The following is a 25783-nucleotide window of genomic DNA, read 5'->3' as shown; positions in this document are numbered from 1 at the left end:
GTCTTAATCTTAAGCTATACTGACACAGAGATGAGAGAGGTCGACGTTTGGAGTTTAAAGGTCTGCCAGAGCCATCTTGAAATTCTCAATAAATTTTATCTTCGAATGTGTGCTTTGTAAGTGAAGTCCTGCCCCAGTCACCTTCTCACCCCCCAAGATGGGTTCCTGGCTGCCCCATCCCTTGCCCTGCCCAAACCCGGCAGCTGCCCTCTGCTCCTGGTGGGGACCTGGGCACGGGGAGGGGCCCGGTGGTCGGGCAGAGCTGTGGGCGTCTACGAGGGGCTGCGGTCCCCTGCAAGTACCCCCGGCCTGAGGGCACAGGACATGAACTAGCAAATAAAAACCCCACAGCAGATAAAGACAGAGATCGCAGAATAAAGTAAAAAGCTTTTCTTTTTCCTTTTTGAATAAGAGGCCTTGCATTTTCATTTTGCACCTGGTGGACCTTGCTAGTTACGCAGCCGGCCCTGGGTACGTAGCAAGTCATGGGTGGAAATGAAATGGTAGCTCCTTTCCCCTTCAAAACAACAACAATGGTAGCAACAAATGCGTATTCCGGGTTCAGTAATTCAGGGCAGTTTGTTCTGACTTTTGATCCACAGGTAGAGACAAAGTCTTTTCATGAAGGCCCCAAAAGGGGGCACTTTTGCCGCTTCCCGCAAAGATGGCTTCCCCAAAGCTTCCTAAGCCCTTAGTGTGATTTGCATCCAGAGTATGGGCTGTTTTCCAGCCAGCAGCCCGTTTGGTAGGGGATGATGGGAAAATCTTATTTTTTCCTCCTCCTGTTGCTGTAATTCCCCATGCAGAGTGTTCTCTTTAAAAGGTGCTGTGGGCAGCTACTTTAAGCAAATATGGGCACCTCTGTGGCTCGCAAGGCTGGAGCCAGGCCTCGGAGGTCCGGAAGGCGGACCACATGGCCTGGGCATGGAGGCCCTGCCGACGGTCTCGGCAACTCTCAATGCCACCCTCGAGACTCCTGGGAGGCAACTCAGGCCACAGCGCTAGAAGAGGGAGGAATCTCCGAGCTATGGGGCGGGAGAGCTCCTGGTCTGGTCTGTCTCATGTCTAACAGATGAGGACCACTGGGGGCAGAGCCAGCAGCAACTCCGGGCGATTCCAGGGCCACTGCGGATGGGCGTCCAGTGAGAGGCCTCAGATTAGAGTACAACAGCCAATGCGCTCTGCTGGGAGTGACGTCTCCTTGCTTGGGCACAGGCCCACATCCACCATATCGTGAGGATGGAACAGTCCAGGAAGAGTGAGGGATGCAGGAAGATCCTGCTAGGGGAGGCCAGTAAGGGGGAAAGTTGGCCTGGGATTGGATGGGAGTTTGGAGGACAGCTGGGCCTCAGCCAGTTTCCTTACCTTGGATACTGTTCTGTCTTCAAGAGCCCGCTGCCTAAGCAGCTGGGCCAAACTCGTTTCCACAGCTGCCTTGGGCATCTCTGAAACCCTGGATGTAACAGTGTGGGCTGTGGACCCACTGAGGCATCTGTGCATCTTTATTGTTAGTAAGCCTGTTCTCACCACTCCCCCAAAGGTACCCTTTCTGTCCGCCCCGCTGCTTCTAAGAAGAGCATCTTCAGCCAGCAAAACACTCCTTTTCTGTTTCTCTGTTCACGGGAGAAAGAAAGGAAGAGTGGGGAGCTGGGCACAAAAGACTTAGCCCATGGTGCCTTTTTGTGAGTTTTGCCATATCTCAGATGGGGTTCTCAGGTCAGAATCCAGATGGGCACGTTGAACTCCCAACATACAGTTGAATAATTTATATGCTTTTTACTTGTTTTTACTGTTTTCTGATAGTAGTTGACCTTTACGGAGTCCTGTCTCTCAACTTGGCCCCCTTGCTGAGCTTTCTACACACATGGTCCCTTTCCAATTGTATTGAGATTTAATTTACATACAGCAAAATGCAAAGATCTTTAAGTATAGATTTTGGTGAGTTTTGATAAATGTATACACCCATGTACGCGTCACCCCAATACAGGAATATAGGATGTTTCCATCACTCCAGAACATTTCCTGGGCCTTTTTTCACTCACCCTCCTTCCCCACCTGTACACGAAGGCGGCCACTGCTCTGATTTCTGTCACCGCAGATTCGTTTCTCTCTTCTAGAACTTACGAATGGAAGTTTTGCTTTTTCATGTCTGTCTTCTTTTACTCCATGTAGTATTTATGGCATTCATCCAGGAATACCAGTAGCTGTTCCTTTTTATTACTATCTAATATTCCGTTGCCTGGATAGTCCACACTCCGTTTATCCTTTGATCTATTGACAGACATTTTTTCAATTTTTTGGTGATTATGAATAAGCCTGCTATGTGCTTTCACATGCAAGCCTTTTTATAGACATGTGTCTTGGGGAAATACCTAGGAGTGGAATCATTGGGTCATATGCTAAGTGTATTTTTAACTTTATAAGCAACTGCCAAACTGTTTTTCCAAGTGGTCATGTCAGCTTTTTACTCCCACCATGAGTGTATGAGAGTTCCAATTGCTCCCCATCCTCACCAACACTTGATATTGACAGTCTTTTTCATTTTGGCCATTCTAGTGGGTGTGAAATGGTATCTCATCATTGTGATTTGCATTTCCCTGATGACTAATGACATTGCACACCTTTTCATGTAGTTATTGTATATATCTTCTTTTGCGAAGCGTCTGTTTATGTCTTTCCCGCATCTGGGAAAGGGTCTTGTTTGTCTTAGCGCGTTGCAAGAGTTCTTAACACGTTCTAGATACAAGTCCTTTGTCAGATATGTGTGCTGCAAATATTTTCTTCTATCTGTGCCTATACTATCCCTTTTAACCTTCCCAGGAAACCTAGGAAGTGGATATCATCTCCACTTTGTTATACAGAGGCAAAAACTGAAGCACAGAGAGGCTAAGTGAAATACCCAAAGTCACACAGCTACTCAGTAGCCGAGTGGGAATGCAGACCCACTTGTGTGTGACTCAGAGCATTGACATCCAGAAAATTCCAGGGAGAATCTGTCCATACACTAAGCCTTGTATCTCCCTGGCAGCCTGGGTATGCCAGTGCCTGGGCTGGGTTATTTCAGTTCACACTCGCTCCCTCTGCCTTGCAAATACCAGACCATCCTGGGAAGTAGCCGGCTCCCAGAACTCAGCTGGGAGCACTGTCTTCTCGAGAGGATGCCGTGGGGCTTTGAGCTGCTCTGATGAAAGACAAACTGCGGGTATTTTTACGGGTCTCTGAGGATGCTGGCAGGATTACCTCGTGCCAGGAATAACAATGAGGGGCCTAGGCGAGCTCACTGCCAGCCCTGCTCTGGGAGACATCACTGGAGGAGGCGAGCCAGGCGGTGGGAAGGGAAGGGGGCCTGCGGGTGGGAGGGCAGGGCTGGGTTGTTTATCCGCAGCTGTCTCCAAGGAGGGCTGCTGGATCACCCCAGGGACTCTGAGCCGGGGAAGGGGCCCCTGTGGTAGTCAGAGCAAAAGGCTGGGAGGTGTGTGAGAATGGGAACCACAGCCATGCCAATCATCAACATGCTAGTCAGAATAGCGAGCCTTTATTGAGGACCCCTGTGTGCCAGGCACTGTGTTTGCATTTTGCGTCCCCATTAGGTGCCAGATATGGTGTAGGTGTTTTGCACTTACTAGCTTAATGCTCATAATAACCCCATGAGATACGTATTATTAAAATGCCCACAGGAGGAAACTGAGGTTCAGGGAGGTTGAGTAATTTGCCTAACGTCACATCGTTTGTAAGCGGTTGCGGTTTGAATAGAGGTTTAGCTAATTCTAAAGCCCAGTCACTTAAATGCTCTGCTGCCTTTCTGTTCACAAACTTGTGTCAAATTCCTATTTGGGTCAAGAAGCACTACACAGGGTGACTTGACCAGGGGAATATAATGTTGAATAAGACCCATCTCTGTCTTTGGGCCGTGTGGTTAGTTGAATGGTGGCCCCCCCAGAAGATATATCCACATCCCAGAATCTACGAATGTGAGCTCATCTGGCAAAATAGGTTTGGCAGAGGTAATTAAGTTAAGGATCTTGAGATCATCCTGGGTTATCTGGGTGGTCCTAAATCCAATGACAAGTGTCCTTACAAGAGACAGAAGGGAGGACAGAAGAGGAGAAGGCCATGTGAGGATGGAGCAGAGACTGGAGTTGTGCAGCAACAAGCCAAGGGATGCCTGGAGCCTCCAGGCACTGCAAGAAGCAAAGAATTCTCCCTGTGGGCCTTGAAGGAAGGTTCATCAGGCCCGACTTACTAGGTCCAGCCCAGACACTGGAGGGGATTATTCAAGGGCTTGGATCCTGGGAGGCGCGATCACTGGGGGCCATCGTAGAGGATGCCTCTCACAGTGCCAGAAGGCAGGACTCCCACCTACTATTTGTGTGGCTCTCCCAAGTCATCTGGCTCCAGACTGTACGTGGAACGTGTGTGGGCTCCTGAGCTGGAGTCTTTATACATATCACACCACGTAGTAACGTTAAACCCTCACCTGAATTCAGCAAGGGGAGGCGTTCTCACCCCCATTTGACAGAAGGGGTAACTGAGGCTCAAAAGATGAAGGCCACACAGTAGCATATAGAGTAAACCAGTGGTTCTTGACTTTGGCTGCATCGAAATCCCCAAAGAGAGTTTCTGGGCTCCATGCACAGAACTTTTGATTTAGTAGGTCTAGCATGGAGCTGGAGAGTTTGCATTTCAGAGAAGTTCTCAGGTGAAGCTGATGCTGGAGGTCTGTGGACCACACTTTTAGAAGCACTGGAGAATCAATGTTGCAGGGACAGGGGAACCCTGGAATGTTAGTGAATTAACAAATGAAATGTATTTCTTGCTCAAGTTGCAGTCCTGTTGGGGTTAGTTGGCTCTCCTCCATCCATGCACTGTTTGGAGCATGTGGTCCCCAGAGTTGCCATGGAAGAAAAAAGAAGGCAAGAGGGTCTTGTAGGATGTTTTAAAGGGTGAGGTCTGGAAGTGACTTTCCTGCCTTCTGCTCACACCCCATTGGCCAACACTCAGTCACGTGGTCCCAAACAACTGCAAGGGAGGCTGGGAAATGTAGTCTTCCTCAGGAGGCGGTGATGGTGCGATGAACATGCAGGTGGTCAGAGCCAGGCTAGGACTTGATCTCAGGCTCTTTCCCCCTTCATCTTTTGCTTTTTCAAGTGCCCTCAGTGGACTTTCTCATATTAGCCAGATTCAAGGGACTTTTTTTGCCTGTAAAAATTGAAAAAAGAGAAGAGGAAAGAAACGTTTCTTGGGTCCATCAGTGCATTCGGTTGCCAGCAGCCTTGTCTTCTACGGGGCCCAGGTGCTCAGCTGAACAGCTGCCGAGCACTTTGAAAGCTTGTAGCATTTCTGTAGGGGTTTCTTGCATGAGTTTCATTTCTACCATCTTAAGCAACGCAGGGTCACCCTCTCCAGCATTGGAGGAGCCCTCTGGCTACTGCTTCTTCAAGGCCTAAAGCCTGAACTCAGGGCCACAGACAAGCTCCAAGTGGAAAATATGCCGTTCCTGCCTCTCCCCACCCTGCTCCTCCAGACTGTTCCAAACGCCTCCAACACCTGCAGGTTCCAGTTTTCATGCCTTTGGATACACGGTGACGTCTGCCTGAATGTGCTCTCTTCCCTCCAGACTCAACTCAAGTGACACCAGCTCCACGAAGCCTTCATCGGTTAGTCAAATGAACATTCAACTTGCCCTCATTTTGGAGCAGAGGTTGGGGAGACAGGCCTCTTTGTCTATGCCTGTGGTCCAGCACTTGTCATGGCCTGTGCAGACTCTAAAGGTTTTTGCCCGTGCTTGTTTCTCCTCGCGGAATGTGAGGTGTTTAAGAGCAAAGACCACGTGGCCTCCTTTCCTGGCTTCTTCATTACCTGCAAGACTGAGGTCAAAAGACTTCCTGTGAAATGCAAAACCCTCCCCAATATCCAGAGGTGGAGAGTGAAGACTCTGGCCTGGGTTGGAATCCCAGCTCTGCCACTTATGCAAGTTTGGGCAAATTCTTAGCTTCGCTGGACTTCAGTTTTCCCATCGGTACAGTTGGGCTAATAATGTTGTGCGTATTCCATGAAATAATATGACTAAAGCCCTTTGAACAGTGCCAAGCGCATGGGAAGCTGTCGAGAAATGCCAACTATCTCTCTGTTATCATCATTACTCTTGGTATTACCCTCTCAACCTTGGCACACACCAGCCACAACAACTTACCTCCTTGCTGACAGTTTTGGTGATTTTGCACGTCTCTCTGCTTTTGCACTTGCTTTTTCAGCTTGGATGTCCCTGTCTCTCACCTATTCATTCATTCATTTACCAAAGTTTTTGCTGAGCTCCCAACTACTCACACTGGAAACTCATCTCAGTCAGCCCTTCCTGGCCAGTCCCACTGGATTTACCACTCCTGTTTCGAAGTCTATTTACTTTTTCTGTATCTCTGTGACTAACTTGAGAGCAGGGAGAAAAAAAAAAAAGTCCTTTTCCCCACTGGATTTAGCTGCTCTGAATCCAGGTCCTAATATCATGGGTGGCACGTAGTAGGAGCTTAATAAATATCTGTTGAATGAATACATGAATGTTGATCATCTCCAAATCTGGCCCCAATGCCAGAGAATGCAATAACTTGGCATCAGGCATAGTGGGGGGATCTGCAAAGCTCAGGCATTGGGAGGTCCTTCAGGAAGATGAAATCAGCAGCCGTGGAACAGCAGCCTGAGCTGGAACCTCTTTCCTTTAGGTACCAGGGGCTCAGCATCTCCAGAGGTGGGGTGGGGGTGGGCAGATCCCATGTGACATACTGTTTCCAGTGGACCTGGGCTTTTAAAATGATGATTAATATTATTATTAATGATATTTCCTGATACAAGGAGAGAGGGCATCCTTTACAAGCACAGGGCTTGCTTCATGGAAAGCACCCAAAGTATGTTTGAATGGTGAATGTTGGTCCAGTCTACAGAGCCCATCCAGTTGACAACTATGGAGTTGACAACTATGTATTGATTGCCTTTTAGGGGTCAGGTGCTGCTCTGGGTGCAGAGGATGGGGGGTGGGAGTTCTGCAGTAAACAAAATACGGAAGACCCCTGCCTTGGGGAGCTCACATTCTAGAGGGAACAAGGAATTGAGCTAAGCTATTAGTTTGAATTTTCTCTCTCCTCCAGAGGTGGCCAGCTGCCCTCCCCCCCCACCCCCAGAATTTTCCTCTTCTTTTGTAGAGCAGTGGTTCTCAACTACGGGGTGAGTTTGCACCCCAGAAGATATTTGACAATGTCTGGAAATAGTTTTGTTTGCCATGAGCTAGGTGTGTCTGTGTTACTAGCATCTAGGAGATAGACGTTGAAGATGCCACCCAGCATCCTACCATGCACAAGACAGCCCCACAAGAAAGACTCTTACAGCCTGCAATGCCAGCAGCCTGACGTGGAGAGAGAAGGGGCTTCTTAGCCAGTGACTACATTTCCCAGCTTCCTGTGAGGCTGGGTGTGGCCACGTGACTGGTTCTCGCCAATGGTGTGTGAACAGGAGTGCTGTGCCCACACCCAGGTGCAGAGCTTTTAATAAGTGGATGGACCTCCTTCCGCTTCCTCAGGTTGGAGGAAGAGAACAACAAGGTCCCAGGTGACAACGGAGCCACCCAGGGCCCTAAATCGCCACGTGGGGAGAGCTGTCTAGCCATCAAAGATGCTCTCTTTGGACCGTCATGGGAATAAGAAATAAACTGCAGTGTTTTTTTTTGTTTTTTTTTTTTTAAATTTATTTTATTATTTTTTTGGTTGTGTTGGGTCTTCGTTTCTGTGCGAGGGCTTTCTCCAGTTGCGGAGAGTGGGTGTCACTCTTCATCGTGGTGCGCGGGCCCCCCACCATCGCGGCCTCTCTCGTTGCGGAGCACAGGCTCCAGACGCGCAGGCTCAGCAGTTGTGGCTCACGGGCCCAGTCGCTCCGCGGCATGTGGGATCCTCCCAGACCAGGACTCGAACCTGTATGCCCTACATTGGCAGGTGGATTCTTAACCACTGCGCCACCAGGGAAGCCCAACTGCAGTGTTTTAACCCTATGCATTTCTGGGTCTCTCAGTGATAGCAATTTAACCTACCCTAACTTCTGTAGTCTTGACAATGGTTTTTCAATGAGAAGAATAGCCAACATTAATTGAGCACACAATATGAGGCAGACACTAAGCTCTTTAAATGTAAGATCCCATTTTGTCATCATACCAACCCTATGAAATAGGTACTATCATTATCCTTTTATTTACAGATAAAGAAACAAAAGTTCAAGGAGGTGAGCAGGGCACTTAAGTACCAAATGGAAGTTTTATGCCAGACCCCAGTTTCAACCACTGAAAGCCAGTTCCTTTCTCCATCCTTAATATCTCTTCATTTGAGCATAATCTCCCGGCAGGGTCACCGTAACTGTTCTCTCTTTGGTCCCTCTGCCTCCATTTTGGACACTGCAGGTAGGCTGAGTTTTTGAAAACCAAATCTGAACCTGCTTCTTTCCTGCCCAGCTTCCTTCATTGACTCCCCATTGCCCTCAGGATAAAGTATGCCCTCCGTGCCAGGGCAGAACGGTCCCCCTGTGGCCTCCCCCAGCTTCCTCTGCTAACTTCATCATCTCTTGCTGCTTCTCCTTTAGGCCATACACCCTGGGCTTTGGCTGTACTGCAAGAGGAAAGGATTATTCTTTTTCCAAAATTATTCTTGCTCTGCAGAGGGAATCACAGTTAAAGTAACAAGCTTCCCCTGTGTATTCTTAAGAGTTCAAGCAAGGATTGTTTGACCATCTCCTGGGAACACTGTTGAAAGGATTCTTATATTGGGTGGGAGGTTCATTCCAACCAGCCATTGCTACGGTTCTGCAAAACACAGCTAATTGCATAATGTAAAATGAACCCAGTTTTTCAACTTCGTCCAGCTCTCAGATTCTATTTGTTCTATTAAAGACCGTATTGACTTTGGAGAGTAATTTGGCAGTCTTACACTATAGCAACTTTACTCCTAACTATACTCCCCAGAGAACTCTCATGTGCAAAGGAGTAAGGTAGGATTTATAACGCAAAAAACTGCTAAACTAAATGTCCATCCACAGGAGAATGGACAAAATAAACTCCTACAAGGAGTATGATGGAGGAGTGAAAATAAATAAACTAGAGCTACATGTGGCAAATACAGATGAATCTCAAAAACGTAATGTTAAGCATAAAAAGCACTTTGAAGAAGGATAAAGTAGAGTATGATGTCATAAATAATGTTATATATTGTGCCAGTCGGGGTCCCAGCAGGAAACAAAAGGCACACTTGGAATTCTAAAGAGAAGGAAAGGAAAGAATCATTTATAGAGGTGGCAGGTGTGATAGATTGTTTCATGGCCACAAATTCCTCCCATCCCATTACGTATTCTTCCTTTGCTGCTCCTTTCATCCAGGTTAAAGGAATTATTTTCCATCCCTTTTAATCTGGGCTGGTTTTGTGACTTGTTTGAATGAATAGATGATGGCAAAACTGACTTGGAGTGAATTCCAGAGGCCTTACAATTTCTGCCTTCACCCTTTTGGAATGCTTCAGATATCATGAAAAGAAGCCCACACTAGCCTACTGGAGGCCTCCTGGAGAGAAAGACCCAACCACCAGCCAACAGCAACCACCAGGTACCTGAGTGAGACTATCCGGGACCAGCCAGCCCCCAGGTGAACATCAGTTGGTTACAAATGTATCAGTTAGTTCCAGCCATGACCACTGTGAGCAGAAAATCTTCCTAGCTGAGCCCTGCTCAAATCACCAACCCACAGAATTATGAATTAAAGAACTGGTTAATGTTTCAAGCCGGTAAGTTGTAGGGTGGTTTGTTATGAGCATACAATCAACCTTGAAGAGTTAAGGAACCAAGAAGTACTGAGGCCTCTAGGAACTACCAAGGTGGGAGTTTCCAAAGCAGTGCAGCAGTGTTTGCTACAGGAATGCAGTGGGGGGCTGGAGTCTCATCAGGGGGGCTACCTCAGAACCCCAGAACCACAGAACTACAGCAGAGATGGAGTTGGGGAGAAGTAAGTACTCCAATCTCTCTCTCTTCCTCCCTCCCGTCTCCTTCCAGGCCCTCCTACTGGCTGAGCCTGCTCAGAGACCAGAAAGCAAGGGAGACCGGGAGATGCCATTTTTGGGGGTCAGCCCCCTCGGGCACAGAGAATGGATCTGGGTGGGACTGGGGGCAAACGGAGAATATACCAGGCCCGTGGTTGCTCCCGAACAGCAGACTGTAAGGACTACTGTTCTCGTTTAAGGGAATGAGAAACCGCGTATCAGGAGAGAGGTTATCTCTGGGGAAAGAGGGATTTCTACCTTGAAGAAAGTAGAGGGTGCTTTCATATATATGTTTCCATATATGCTCCACGTGGGAGGGAAGGAAAGGCATTTTAGGCAGGCTCACTGCACCTGACCCTCCACCACGCTCTTTCACAGAAGCCATATATAAACTAGGTGTGTAGAACCACCCCATGAGAGTGTGGGGTAAATTACCTCTTCTTCCCAGATAAGAGGGTCGGAGGGTGAGGAGGGACCCCTGGCCCTGTTGCTCGGCACAAGGGCTGTTGAGTTTCAGATTTAAGTCCGTCCACCTCCAGCACCTTTGTCTGGATGAAAGACCCTCCCTGGTGTCGTGGTAGGTACATACGTTTTGCCCATATCTCTCTGTTCCTTCTTCCATTTCTCCCTTCTTTTTTTTTTTACATCTTTATTGGAGTATAATTGCTTTACACTGTTGTGTTAGTTTCTGCTGTATAACAAAGTGAATCAGCTATATGTATACATATGTCCCCATATCTTCTCCCTCTTGCGTCTCCCTCCCTCCCATCCTCCCTATCCCACCCCTCTAGGTGGTCACAGAGCACCGAGCTGATCTCCCTGTGCTATGCAGCTGCTTCCCACTAGCTATCTATTTTACATTTGGTAGTGTATATATGTCCATGCCACTCTCTGACTTCGTCCCAGCTTACCCTTCCCTTCTTTTCTTTTCAGTTGGAGGAAGAGATAAAATGATACCAGAATATTATTTGTCTAAAAGGAATGTTTAAGATAAAACGGTATGTGAGGCCTGCCATTAATCGTCCCCACAACACCTGGCCTAGGTGGGAGCCGGGATCTATGGTGATGGATAGGAATGTTTTTCGAATTCAGGTGTCAAAGCCCGGCAATCATCCCTGCCTCCTGGGTGGAAAATTTACAGTCTTCCTCTTTAGTGGCATCTTAAGACATACAGGCACTTTTGTTTCCATGGAGAACCCACTCTTCCCTCTAAGGTAAATTGCCCGCTTGCCTACCCTTCCTCCCGTCTTTCCCTCTTTCTATTTCTCCCTTTCCTTCTCTTTCTCCTTCATTTGCTCCTCAATTTCCTCTACCCTCTCCTCCTTCCACTGAGCTTCCTGCCAGCAGCAGGGCGGAATGATAGCCTTTATTCTCCCCGCAGGGGAGGGCAGTGCATGTCCTTCCCTGAGGCTCCTGTGGAGAGGTTCTCAGAAGCCTCTGGGGCTGAGAAATTTCACCCTAGATCTTTGGATTGTTGTCTTCCTAAGAGCTTATTTTGCAAAGAGCTCAGAGCCGGGGAGCAAGGCTGGCCCCAGGTCGCGGGAGGCTGTTGCTGGGTGCCCCGGGCATCTCCCTTCATCTCAGTTTCTTCACTTGCAAAGTGAGTCTCAGTCTCCCCAGACTCACCATGGAAAAATGCTGGTGAGTGTGGCGAACAGATTCCTTCCTGTTGGTCACCCAGGTCACTCCGCTGACACCTCTGCCTTTTGGCCCTGAAGTTTATTTCTTAACAGCCTTCAAAGGGGGACGGGGGCCTCCTGGGAGTGGAGCCCTAGGAGGCCGAGAGCCGTGGGCTCGGGCAGGTGGGGCACTCTGGGGCTGCCTTTGCAGTTTCTGGGGAGTTTCGGAAATGCCAGTAACCATCAAGAGCGGTGCCTGTGTGTTTGGAACCAAAGAGGAAGATAAAGCTAGTCTCCGAGCTTGTGTCTCTTGCCTGTAAGGAGCTCTAAATGTGTGCCTCTAGGTGTGTTTGTACAGTGTGAAGGCGGCTCTGTGCACACGCATGAGCACACCTACATGTGCCTGTGTCTGTGTGCGTGTGTCATGTGTCTGTGAACGGACAGTATGAAGGTGAGTCTGTGCATACACGTGAGAGTCTGCGTGCATGTACACGTGTATAGTGTGAAGGCAGGTCTGTGTACACATAAGCACCGCTACGTGTGCACGTGGCAGTGGTGTGTGCGTGTGTGCGCGTGCACCCTCCCCGTGGGCGGGCCTCAGGCAGTCCGATCAAAACCCACCACTTATTTTGCATCCGGCTGGAGGGTCCAGTTACAGAATATGGATCCTTAACGTATAGTTAGAATGTTCAGATGTGCAGCTGAGTGGATGAGGTTGGTTTGGGAGGCTCGCTGCCCTAAACAGAAGCCCCTCTATCCCCACACTGCCTGCGTGGGAGTGAGGTCTTCGCCTGAGAGCAGATCTGTGTCCCTGTGGCCTCGTTTTGCTCTGGGATGGGACTTGGTGGCAGGGAACTCAAGCTCAGGTGTTCATGCATTTCCAGAATTTGTCTGATTTTAATCAGGATTTCGTTAGGAGTAACCGCATGTGTGTGTGTGCTTGGCTCCAGCTAAATATGTGGATGATGCTTCTTTCCTTTTATCCTTCCTCCCCTGCGCCTTCCCTCTCCCTCCCACACATACTGCGCATTTTCTCTTTGCCAGGCCCTGTTCCACGGGCTAAGGATGCAAAGATGATTCAGAAATAGTCCCCATCGTGAGAAACAAGCAGTGTGTTTAGGGGAAAAGGTAAGCAAGCTGCAGTGACAGAACATAGCCGTGGAGGGGACACAGGGCATTCTGGGGGCACAGACGGGAGCCCCTAGTCTCTCAGGGACCCCGTGAAAGGCTTCCAGGATACAGCGATGCTTGAACTAGATCTAGAAAGTGGAGGAATTCACCAGCTTTGTAAGAATAGCTGCTATTGTTTGCAGGAGATGGTACTTTGGGGCACAGGACAGAGTCATCTACTCATGTTTGGAGGACTCTAAGAGGTCATAGGGTCTTTGTTAAAAATGATTGGTCTGTGATACAGCTTTGTACTAGAAAGATCATGAAATGGGATGGCAAGCAATGCAGGGCAAGCAAGGATTAGAAGACAAGCCCTCTTTACTTCTTCTATTTGCCAATTTAGACTTCCGAAGGAGGAAGGAATGAGTGTGAAGAAGGGAATGAACACTTACTGAGCACCTACTGTGTGTCAGGCGCCTCTTGTCTCATTTTGTCCTCACCGACAGCTCTGTAGGTAGTAGGTTGGTTAACCCCATTGTACAGCTGGGGAGACTGAGACTCAGGTCTCAGACCAGGCAAAGAACAGGACTTTGAATCATAATCTATATGGCTCAATTCCCAAGCCTGTGCCTCTTTCCAACAAACCCCATTGCCTACAAGAATCTTTTATAGAGAACATAGCACTGTGGCCAATAGGCTTCTTGTCAAGGATCATAAACTTGGAATTCAATATAAAGTCACTACTGTTCCTCCCCAAAAGAAAACCCCGAATGCCTGCCCCTTTTGAAAAAACAGCATGTCTTGGTGGGATGGACTATTAATATACATTGTCATGACATCAGTATTGCAGGCTCTTTCTTTTGGGGAGCCAGGATGTTGCTGATTTGCATACTGCTTTGCATTCATTTGCATTTACTCTCCATATGCAAAATCAAATGCAGCTAATTAGTGCAACCTTGTTACAATGAGAAGCAGGCCCAGCCTTCTGTGCCAGGGCATATGGAGCCCAGAACTGGGACCCAAACCACCCAAAGCCAGTCACATCTTGGGTCAGACACACTGGAGTGTTGAGAGGGAGATGCACACCCTGAATGAAAAATAGGATGGCTGAGTATCATTATTTTTCAACTATTGTCCCTTTGAAGTAACTATGGCAGAGAGAGAGGGTGAGGAGAGAGAGAGAGAGACAGAGATCGAAGGATGTGGCAGAATTTCCTGGGAGAAAGAGCACAGAATTTGGAGCCCAAAGGCCTCAGATGAAATCAGCATTGGAGTTTGGCTCTGCCACTTACAGCCTGTGGGACTTTGCACTTACAGGCTGTGTGGACTTGTACGGATTAAATGGGAAAAAAATGGATGGGAATGTACTTTGCAAATGTTAAAGCACAATATAGATGTCAGGGCTCCAGGCCAGGCCACCTTGTGACAGAAGGCAGCACCAGGGTCAGCTGGGGACAGAGGCTCACAGTCTTGCAGGGTCCAGACCCCAAATATGATGGGAAATATATCTATGTCTGTGTCTCTATCTCTATCTCTATCCCTATCAGCTAGCATTTAATGAGCACACGAACCAAGCACTGTGTTAAGTACATCACAATCATTATTTCACTTAGTGATTCCCATGAACACTCTGAGAGGTATGTATTATTATGACCCCATTTACAGATACCACCACGGCAAAAACGTGCCTGCCAAGCACACCAAGATAACTCTGGCCAAATGATTAGAATCTTCTCTCCCGAGCAGTGATGGTGACATTCATGGTTTACACTGCCCTACCCTGCCCCCCTTTTCTAGCCTCCATGCAGACTATGGTCTTTTTACTAAACAACTTCTTTCAGATTTGCCTAGTTGGGACCATTTTGATTTGGTTTTGGCTTTTATTCTATGTCCTCTGAGGACTCTTTTTTTTTTTTCCTCACCTGGTCATTTTGATTAGACTTGAGTATTTCAGCTCCATAGTCACATTTCATTACTTAGGACAGTCTCTGCAGAGAGCAGCTCCCATCGACCAAGGTAGATTGCATTATGGTTCACAAATTGGGATTTGTAAACCATAATGGAGGTGGGATTATACCCCATGAATATATAGCCTGACCATGTGGCTTTGCTCTGGCCAGTGACGTGTGAGTGGAAGCAATATATGTTGCTACTAGGCAGAAGACAGCATGTGGTTTGTCATGTATTTCTTTCCCTTCTGACCTGATGCCGAACTATGTTCTAGATAGAATCTGCTCCACAACTGGGCCCTGGAATAGACGCACCGTGGAACTTCTGGTGGGCAAGTCATGTGAATAAGAAGTAAATCTCTATTGTTGCAAGCCTTCGAGCCTTGGAAGATTATTTGGTTCAGGAGATAACAGCCTATCCTGATGGAAACATTATCTTCCTATTGAATATTATGAGATTAGTGCTCCTATGAACTGACTAGTTATATTATAGATAACTGGACACTTATCCCTATGATATTGTCATCACTCAAAATATTTTGTACTTCCATTTTGAAAACTGCTTTAAAATTATAAAAGTACTACTACTACTGATAACAGCTAATGCTTTACAAGCATTATCATATTTAATCTTGACAACAGCCCTGTGAGGTAGGTTCTCTTAACTTCCATTTTCCAGACAAGAGAAACACGATCCCAGAAATGCTCAGTAATGAGTCAAGATCACACAGCTAAGAGGAGGGTCAAGATTTAAATCTGCATTCTTCTCAGGTACAAACCCTAATGTCATTATTTTCTACTCATACTTTCCCCACCAAAATGGATATTAACAAGCTGAGTCACACACCTGACTCATCAGAGATGATCATCAGATATTTTGGCTGCTTATGAAAAATCAAAATAGTTATTAAGTAATGAAAATTACATTGGTCTTCATATTAGAAGCTACGGGGGGTCGGTTTGTAGCTATTTCTTATAAGTGACCTTATTACGTGACCTTGGGCTAGATTTTTTTTCTTCCTCTCTGCACCCTGGTATTTTCATCTGTAAAATGGAGCACTTTGCTTCAGACCACATGGTTCACGAATCTGAAGGATGGGGTCCTTCAACCCCCTAAAAATGTATGCAAAACATCGTATGTGTATTTTTTTCTGGGTAGAGGATCCATAATATTCATCAGGTCCTGGAAAAGTTCTGTGACGCCCTAAAGATGAGGAACTCGAATTCTCTCCTTTGTTGAGTGTGACTTATCCCTTTCCCCAGAAGAAGTGGGTGTAGAAGCAAGGAGAATTCAGGCTGACTAAATCACATTTGAGTCGTGTAAGTTGAGTGTCAGTTTTATCAAAGACTAACGGGAAGGCAAGCTGTATCAGTTTAGTAAAAATAATCATTAAAAAATGTTTCTGTCTCACATTCCTGTGGCTCCTTGCTGCTTACACTACACAGAAGCTGTTCTTTTGTCTCCCTGGCCAGGGACTGTGCCATTAGTTGTGGCTATTGGTCATTTCCTGTCTCGCTCAGCCAAATAATCATGTTATTTTGACTGGGATGAGAATGGGTCCAGAGCTGTGAACTTAGTCTCACAGTAACTGGCAGATGCCTTTCCTGGAATGTGGGAGGAAAGGAAAACAGGGCAGGAAAATAACATTCATGGAGTGTCTACACTAACCAGACTCTCTGTTGGCAATTCATTCATTGTGATAAAGTCATGCATGTCTCTTTCCAACCAATGTTTATTGGGTACCTATCATACCTTGGCCAGTGTTCTAGGTTCTGGGGATATAAAAGTGAGCAATCAGACAAAAAAGTCCCCACATTCCTGGAATCTATATTCTGGTGGGAGAGATAAAATATATTAGTAAAAAAATTACTAAACTATATATGTTTCACATATGCTACTTCAGGACAGTATGGCAAGATGTCCTACATAGTATGATCTCAATATTTCAGATGAGGGAACTACGGATTAGAGACGTGAACTAACTCAACCAGTGTCACATAACAGGTAAAAGGAATGACTTGAGCTTTCAAAGTTAGATTTTTCTGACTCCCAGATTGCTTTCCCCTCGGAAAGCAGTGGCCATGACCTATAAGACTATCCTTTAGCTGTGAGCCTTTGAGTCAAATGTTCCTGAGGCTAATTCCATCCTGATGGAGATCTGAGTTTATATAGAGAAGGCTCACTCCCCTACCCTATTTGTACCCAGTTTGAAAAGTTTGGGGCCATAATTTATTCAAATCAGTTTCTTCCCCCTTCTATCTTTTACTTCTTCTTGGATTCTAATTACACACGTGTTGGATCATGCTTGACATTGTCTCACAGGTCTCTGAGCTTCTGTTTACTTTTCCTCAATATTTTAAATCTCTATTGTGTGGATTGGAGAGTTTCTATTGATCTTTCTATTACATATTTGCTGGTTGTTTCCTTCATTCTTTATCTGATCCTTCATTAATACCTTATTTTGAAATTTTGTCTGATAATTACAACATCCTTTCCCGTGCAATGACATTTTGTATTGCCTGAATTTTTCACCTGAGTACGCATTCCTCTTTTCTGTTTCTTTGCGCATGTAGTAATTTTGGGTTGAAAACTGGACATTGTAGATAATGCATAATAGTAAATCTGTATTACGTTGTCTTCTTCTGAGGATTATTGGATTTTTGTTATAGTAAGCACTCGACCTGCCTGGATTCAAAGGTATGTAGCACCTGATATTTTTGCTCTATTCGTATGGCTTCCCACTGCTGCTCTTTTAGTGTGGCTCTCTGGGGGTCTCCCAGGTGCCTGTGTAAGTTGGTTATTTGCCAAGAATTTGGGCAGCAATGGGACTCACACTTTCAGTAGTTATTTTTTTCTTCTGTGACTCTCCCCTACTTTCTGGCTTGTCTGCTAATCTCGGGTTCTATTTCCTGCCACGTCAAGCCCATAAAACTTTAGTTTTCTGCTACCCAAGCTGTGCAAAATTGGGCATACACGGAGTTAAAGAACAAAACAAAACCCCCCAGAAAACCCACAGATCTCACCCGTTGCAGCTCTACCTTTAAAGAGTAGGCGTCCTCCTGATCTCTGCATGCTTTTTCCTGGCCCCTCTGAATCTCTTCTATAAATGCAGAGTTTAGTGTCAGCCAGGGATTTGGGCAGAGATTACACTCAGTATTTGCATCACATTACTTCTGTGGTTCTCTCATTGCCAGGAATTCCTCTTTAATTTTTCACCTGCTTTCCTAGCCCTATATTCTGATCTCTGGCACCTTGGGTCACAGAGGCTTCGGGTTTTCGCAGTTGAAGCCCTGAGGGTTGTGGAGCACCTACAGGTCAGAAATCCACAAATTCCCAATTCTTTCCCCTTACAGTTGTGGTTTTGTCAAAATTAAACTCTTCTCTGGCTTCTGTTTTTGGATGCTTTCCAAAGCCTTTAAATAGTTTTTTTGTTTGTTTGTTTGTTTGTTTTTAAATCAGGTGTTTATAATAGTCATCTACAGGAGGAATCATGTGACCATTCCATTCCTGTGCCATTTCTTCTAATTGAATTTGACTCTGGGAAAAATTTAAGATGTGCAGGGTGGGGTGAAGTGTTTGTCTAGTTCAGACATCTTGCTAAGCTGAGTCCCTTCTTTGGAATTTGGTCTCATTTCATTTCTCTTTGTCTCCTGTGTAAGTCATAGAGGCTATGTCCCCAAGTAAAATGTAAGCTCTGGAGGTTAGGGCTCTATATGCAATTGAGCTGGAGTAGACAAAGAGGCAATAATGATCGTAATCCTTGCCTACAAGGAGAAGTCAGTCTCACTGGGGCGATGTGTAGATGAGCCTGGAGGAACTTTGATAGTTCAGTGCTGAGTAACATGTTGCTGACCATCATTGTGCTATAGAAGTTCAGGTGCCATTTGCTTTGCGACACATTGATTTAGAGATGCAAGTTTGAACGTAATAGAAAACACCTGTATGCTTTCTTGTGCAAACTCAAGTTTGTTCAACTCTGTCACTCTCGTCTTTTGAATCTGTGATTGGAATATATTGTTTTTGCCTACCCGGTACCTACCCTACCTTCTGGTCCAATATCCCAATTTTTCCTTGGGGGACCATCCTGGAATCATCCACAGGAGTGGTGACTGAGTGGGGTGGGCATGTATTCAGACTAATTAGAATATCCCCTCCTCTGACTACAATGATTAAAGAATGTAATGTGATCCACGTTGGTCCACTGTGATTCATTCCCTAGACTTTTGTTAGAAACTTAGGGAAAAAGATGTCCTTCATCTGGAATTGATGAGAGGATAGGATATAATCTTTACTAACTTTGCACTACTAATAACTGCAGATACAAATAAAAAATAAAATAAAAATGTGGACCTGGCCATTTGTCCTTTCAATCCTATTTCTGGAGCTATGGAAGCCACCTTGACATCTCTTGGGAAGAGTCTGCTTCAGAGAAAGCAACACAAGAGAAATTAGACGTGAGAGATGAGATACGGCATTCATTTGGGCTCCTGAAAGTAGATATGTCTGACCTTTTTTATACCTGAAGTTTATACCTAAACTTTTTAGTTACCTGAGCCCATAAATTCCTTTTATGCTTATGCCAATTTCAGTTGAGTTTCTGTCACTTATAACCCAAGGAGCCCTGACTAAATAATAATAATTTGTTGTCACTTTAAACCTCTACAAGATAAGATTAGAACTTATGGGCTTCATGATTACAGTGGGTTGAATAGTGTCCTCTTAAAATTTATGTCAGCCTGGACCCTCAGAATGTGAGCTTATTTTGAAATAGGGTCTTTGCAGATGTAATTAGTTGAGGTCTCTAAATCCAATGGCTGCTGTCCTTACAAGAAGAGGTGAGAACACACAGAGACACAGAATAGATGAAGATGGAAACAGAGATTGGAGTGGTACACCTATAAAGACAAGGAAGTGAAGGATTGCCAGGAGCCACCAGAACTTGGAAGAGGCAAGGACGGATCCTCCGCTAGACCCTTCAAAGGGAGCAGGGCCCTGCCAACACCTTGACTTCAGACTTCTGGACTCCAGACTGTGATGGTATAAATTTCTGTTATTTTAAGCCACTCTATTTGTAGTAATTTGTTATGACAGCCCTAGGAAATTAATGCAATGATCTAACTCCTACTTATTTTTCCAACCTCATTGTAGAGGCAGCAGATAATAGTACAGACCCTGAAATTGGGCTTTCTGGATTCTACTTTTGGCCTTTTCACTTTAACCTTTCTGAGTCTCAGTTTTCTAAGGGAGCTAATGACAGTAATAATTCACTTCTTAAGTTTGTTTTGAGAATAAAATGAGTCTATATTTAAAGGCATTTAAAACAACTTTTGACACAAATGATACCCTCAGTAAATGATGGTTGTTGTTATTATTATTATTTTGTATTTACATTAGCATCACCACTGTCTCCTGCGAAGTTCCCACAAGTGCTGCTTATTCCAACTATAGGAAACTATTTGTCCTTCCGCAAATGAAACTGAGGCCAGGAGAGTTTAAGGAACGTCCTGCCCATGATCGAACAGCTCCCGTGTGTCAGGTTTGGAATTCAAATCCTGGTCAGCCTGCATCCATGTCAGGCGCTATGGATCATTCCAGAGCAAGAGTAGTGAGTGGCACAGAAGGACCCCCTGTATCTCCCTCCCTTTCCCTTTGTCCTGAGCCCTCTCCTCTAGCTCTGCCAAGACTTTTGATACCGTTCAGTTATCAGACTGTTGTCTTGGGTGATGGTGTGTACTCTGAAAGGGATTGTGACTCTTTCTGGGGCTGACTGGAGTTTTCTTCTCGAGGATAATAGGCCCCTCTTCCTGTCTCTAAAATCATTAAATAGCTTTGTTTTTTGGAGGTGGGGGAACTTAGAAATCTCATTACTTCCATTTGTGATATTTGCAATCAGTAAAGACATGCCCTAAAAGCACATTTTATATGCTCAGAAAGAGACAGACTGGGAAGGAAGCCTCGTAAACCTGAAGCAGATATTTCTGATAAAAGCGTGCAGAAAACACACTCTTATTTACCTCAATGTTCTGCAAACTTTGCTATGGAAACCTTGTATTGATTCTGTCTCCGTCTCTGTCAACATGGTTACCCTTTGGGTCAATACATCCTGATTATCTATTGCAGGATAGTTTGGAATGAAGAAATGAGTTTCTGATGTTTCTACCCAAGAAGTTTTCTTTGTGTTAAGGTAATTTTTTTTGACACTCTGCCAAAACCCCAGAGAGGAGCTGCCAGCATCTCTTTCTCTCTCTCTCTCTCTCTCTCTCCACACACACACACACACACACACACACACACATGCTGATCTATGTATCTATCTATGCTGATATCTATATCTGTTTATAGATAAATATACTTATTTATCTATAGATAAGTATCAGAATATATAGAGATATAGATACAGATGTGCATACATATACAAATATATAAGTAAATTATATAAATACAAATTACATTATATAAATGAACATACATATTCATATAGATAAATGTACCTATAATATTTAAATATTTAAGTATAATTTGTATATATATTAAAGCTCCCACCTCTCTCATCATAGGTGTTTTCCTTCGTGCCTTCCTTCTGCCTGGCTGTCTCCTCTATGTCTCTGTTTCTCTTCACGTGTCTCCATGGCTCTTGCAGTGCCTTCAGTTTACCCAGTTCTCTCGTCTGCATTTCTCCATTTTTATCTCAGTCCTCTTTATCTCTCAATAAAACTGCCATTGTCTATCTGTCAGGAGAAAATAATTTTTTCCCCTAAGTCTGGGAAGAATTGCCAATCCCGTTAGCTTTCCCTCCTTCCTAAGTTGTTATGTGTGTATCAAGAAGTCGTTTTTATTTTTTCTCTCCTCCTGCCCATTGCCTATTCTGTTACATCAAGTTTTATTCCATAAGACTCTAGAGCAGAGGCAGCAAACGTTTCCTGTAAGGGACCAGATTGTACTTATTTTAGACTTTGCCAGTCATATAGTCTCTGTCACTGTTACCGGTCTTGCCACTGTTGCGTGCAAGACCATGTGTAAACGGACAGTGTGTACAACTTTGTTTACAAAGATAAAGTAGTTTGCCAACCCCTATTCTAGAATACCCCCTGTGGAAGATGGGGCACCTCCTGATGTAGTTCTGATTTTCTTCCTTGCTCTCACCCTTTTGGTGTGGTTGCCCAAGATTACACAGGAAGAGTGGAGCCAGGATTGGAATGGACTGCCTGAATCCCAGCTGATGCTTATTTCCACTTCACCACACTTTTCTGAAGAATACAATTATGATCTGCTGAGGCAGAGAGTGGAAGTCCTTCTCCTTTGTCAAAAACCTTTAATGGTTCCTCATTGCCCACTTGAGAAGGAGTCGTTCCCTAAGCCTGGCATCCAAGTCCACCAAAGCAGGAATCCATCATCCTCCTTTGAGTGTCTGGCCCATTGTGCTTTACCTAAAATTTCTGCTGCATCCATCCATATTTGCTCACTCACTCTCCTCTAAGCATCTCAGGTGCATTTCCATTGCTGTTCCCAGCTCTGTATGGCTCCCCTCAATGCAACTCCTTTTTATTTTCCTACCCACTTATATGTCTTTCTCTTTCCTGATGTCTGTGCATCAGTCCAGGAAAAGATGCTAATGGTCCCCATTGAGTCACACAACCACCACTGGGCAAGTCTTTATTGCAGTAGGATTGGTTTTTGTGATGGGGTTCCTTGTATCCACTCCTGAGCCTGGGGATTGGGGTGGGCTACTCTGATTGAAGTTATATTAGGACCATTTGCAACAGAGGAGGGGAAGGTCCTCCAAGGTTGCAGAGGTCTTGGGCAGACAAAAGCAGCGTATACCCACTACACAGATGCCTATAAGTGTTCTTAAGACATAGCTTTGATTGTGCCGCTTCCCTGCTGCAAGAAAAAAAAAGGGATTAATGCTTCAGCATGGCTATCAAGGTCTGGGGTCATGAGGCTCCAGCACTGTAGATGTAGGACGTTCCGGGAAGAGTTGGTTGGGTCACTGAGTACTTGAGGCCAAGCTCCTGGTGCTCCCAAACACTGTCTTTACACGACGATCAAACTGGACTTTCTAAAAAGCACCAGTCATGTTCCAGCTTCCTTCTTATTTGTTTCTGATACTCTCTTTCTGGAATGATCTCTTCTCACTCCTCTGAACCCTCATGGAAGAAGTGCTTTACTTAAGATGCATTCTGATCATCTTCTAAAAATCTCTCCTCGTGTCCCTCTGCTTGAATCTTCACAGCCTGTAATTTATGTTAATCTTTATTTTGTGCACTTGTATCCTCTCCTCTAGGATAACATTGAGTAAGCTGAGTGCAGGGGTTCCTTTTTCTGATATATTTTTGTATCCTCTCTTGTTCATAGAATGTTCCTTTCACACAGAAGACACAGTTAATATTTGCTGGACTGAGCTTAATTGAACCGAATTGAACATTCTACAGTCTGTGTCATTCATTTAGTATTTACATTTGTCAACTTCTATTGTTAATTACTTATTTAGGCATATTCCTCTAAGTTGTATCACCATTGCCTAGGTCATCAAAAGATGTTTTCTTCAACGGGCTAAGTGTTGATTGTGTGTCCGCTCTGTGCCAGGCACCGTGTTAATTGCTGTGACCACAGCAGAGAACACGGCAGGTCTGGTCGCTGCCTCTGTAGAGCTTCTAGTCTGGAGTTAGACAATAAAATGTGTACCTATGGAACCAGGTGCTGAGTGCTAAGATGAGAGAGGGATGGAGGAGCTGCCAGAGAATATGAGTGGGTTTGGAGGAAGGGTCACTTCATCCACGTGTGTAAAGTGAATGATTTAGCAAAGTAACGGGTGAAAAATAGCCATGTCCTTTCTTGGTTAGATCGGGTATCCCTTCTCCAGTTTATGCTGAACCCACACAGGGCTAAGCCCCTCTTCTATTCTGCTGGGTTTCCATGGTGCTCTCTTTTCTTCTTTCTCAGTGCATTTAACACATTATTTTGAAATCTGCTCTTTAAAGTCTGGCTTACAGAAAACAGATTGTATCTTACTCAACCGGTCCGTCTCTGAGTGTCTAGCACTATGCTTGGCACATGGTGCATAAGAAGCGTCTGTTTAATGCAAAAATAAGCTAACCAAGGTGAGCCTGAGTTGGGTTTGGAGAAACGAGAGGTTTATCTGAAAGGTGCACAGACAGTGGTCACCTTGTGGCCTGGATAAGGCACTCAAACTGTTCATAATGGCTCCTTGTTACAGAAGGAGGGCGGAAGGCGCCAGGTTACAGGGACAAAGGCTGATGTTCTGATGTTGTTTGAAGCAAGATAATCTCCCAGCTTCAACTAGGGAAGCCTATGACCCTCTGTGCTAGACATGAGGACAAGTGACCTTGACATATAACTGCTGGTTGAGAGATGCAGTTATTATCTTCCACCAAGAGGTTACTGGAAAGTACACCTCCCTCCTAATTCTGAAAGCCAGGGCTGTGACCTTGTCTCGGGCTCTGTCTTGTTTTGAAGAAGTCTGTGCTTTGGCACGTGCATCTGTTTTCCTTCTTTAGAAACAAAAATAGACTTAGTCCTTGGGTAAACTATATTCTCTGGTGGGGGAGGGGTGCCGAAGTGGCATCAGCAAAAGTTGAAAATGAACACTGGACCAGCAGATGCTCTTGGGCATCGTCAGAGATACCCCGTGCAGTGGGAAGGAGTAGAAGAGAGAGCTGTGGTAGTTATCCACTACCGTCGGTGATGTGATAACTACCCACTGTTATCATTGTTCACATTTCACGTTCACTGTGCCCTAACTATGTGCCAGGCACCGTGTCCGTCACTTTACATGGACATTCTCATTTGTTCCAGAAAACAACCTCATGCAGTAGGGACTACCAGTATCCCCACTTTGCAGACAGGAAACTGCGGCATGGAATAAATGACTGAGCGCTGTTCTGTTCCAAGCAGCATGCTAATGAGCACATAGAGCCCGCGAAATCCTCCCAGCAGCTCCCCGAAGTAGGTCCCAGTATCATCTCTCTTCTACCAGATATCCATGAGGTAACTGAGACCCTAAGAGGTGAAGTCATTCACTCAGGGTGAAGCAGTGAATGGAATTGGAGTTGGAACCATGTTTGCTTGTGTTAGGGACCCACTGAACCGCTCACTTTACTTCATAGGACAAATCTGCCTCTTCTGCCAGATATGTGTTTGCAGGTGACAAGGAGCTTGGGGAGTGTCTGGGGTCCTAAGAGTAACCAGGACATCTGAAGTTCAGAGACCTGAGTTTTTGGGGTTTTTTTGGTTTTATAAAAAAAAAAAACAATAGCACTCATTAACTTTGTGTCCCTATATGCAGGGACGTGGCCCAGATTATTTTAAATTCTAGCAGCTCCTCTATGATATGGTAGCCATTACCTCTGTTTTACAACGTGGGGAAATGAGACTTTGGAAGGCTAAACCACTTGCCAAATGTTACTAAGCTACTCAGTGATGAAAGAGGGCTCTGAATCTGGCTCTACCTAAGCCAGCGTGAGCTCTACAATGAGAACTTTCCCCTGGCTTTCAAGTCTATACCCATTACTCCCATTTGATATGAAAAACCACAGGGCAAAAATCTCTAGGAAGATAAAATTACATCTGGAAAGGTTAAATCTTTTAATACAATCCAAACAGTTAGCCATATTAAACGTTTATAGTCAAGACTACTGCCTAGAGTATCATTCTTGAAGGGCTGGCTTCATGTGTATCCAGCCAGGGGATGTCACATAGGGCCCTGTGCTCGGCCGAGCTCCATGCTTGGTGTAACGTTCTGCCATTGCCATCTTGAAATTCTCAATCATTTTATCTTTGATCTTGAATTTTATAAGTGAAGTGTGGAGGGCAATGGAACATGTAAGTGATAAGAGGAGACAGGCACAGTATCGTATCTGTGGTTTAGTGCCACTGCATTCACACATAGTGTTTGCCATGCCCCATGATTCAGGAGGAAACTTAGAAAAATATGCACATTTAAGTTAATAGGTGTGGATTCAAGTTGCTGCACCATTCCTTTTAACTGTGAGACCTTAGATGTCTGCCAAAGTACCTCTCACTTGGAAC

The 25783-nt window shown here is 45.3% G+C and overlaps 1 protein-coding gene across 8 annotated transcripts in view; it reads left to right on the top strand.

Annotated features, from left to right (window-relative positions):
* The window catches only part of LOC103017685 (uncharacterized), a 383445-nt gene that overhangs the window by 260952 nt on the left and 96710 nt on the right, over positions 1 to 25783 (top strand). For 4 of the 8 annotated variants that reach the window (XR_009005786.1, XR_009005787.1, XR_009005789.1 and 1 more), the window contains one exon: positions 9543 to 9664. The exons of the other annotated variants lie outside the window; for them this stretch is intronic. The gene's annotated coding sequence lies outside the window, so the exon portion shown is untranslated. The remainder of the gene's footprint in view (positions 1 to 9542; positions 9665 to 25783) is intronic. 8 annotated transcript variants of the gene reach the window in all.

The sequence above is a fragment of the Balaenoptera acutorostrata genome, chromosome 17, assembly GCF_949987535.1.
Source record: "Balaenoptera acutorostrata chromosome 17, mBalAcu1.1, whole genome shotgun sequence".
NCBI lineage: Eukaryota > Metazoa > Chordata > Mammalia > Artiodactyla > Balaenopteridae > Balaenoptera > Balaenoptera acutorostrata.
This window is presented reverse-complemented; position numbering and strand designations above follow the sequence as displayed.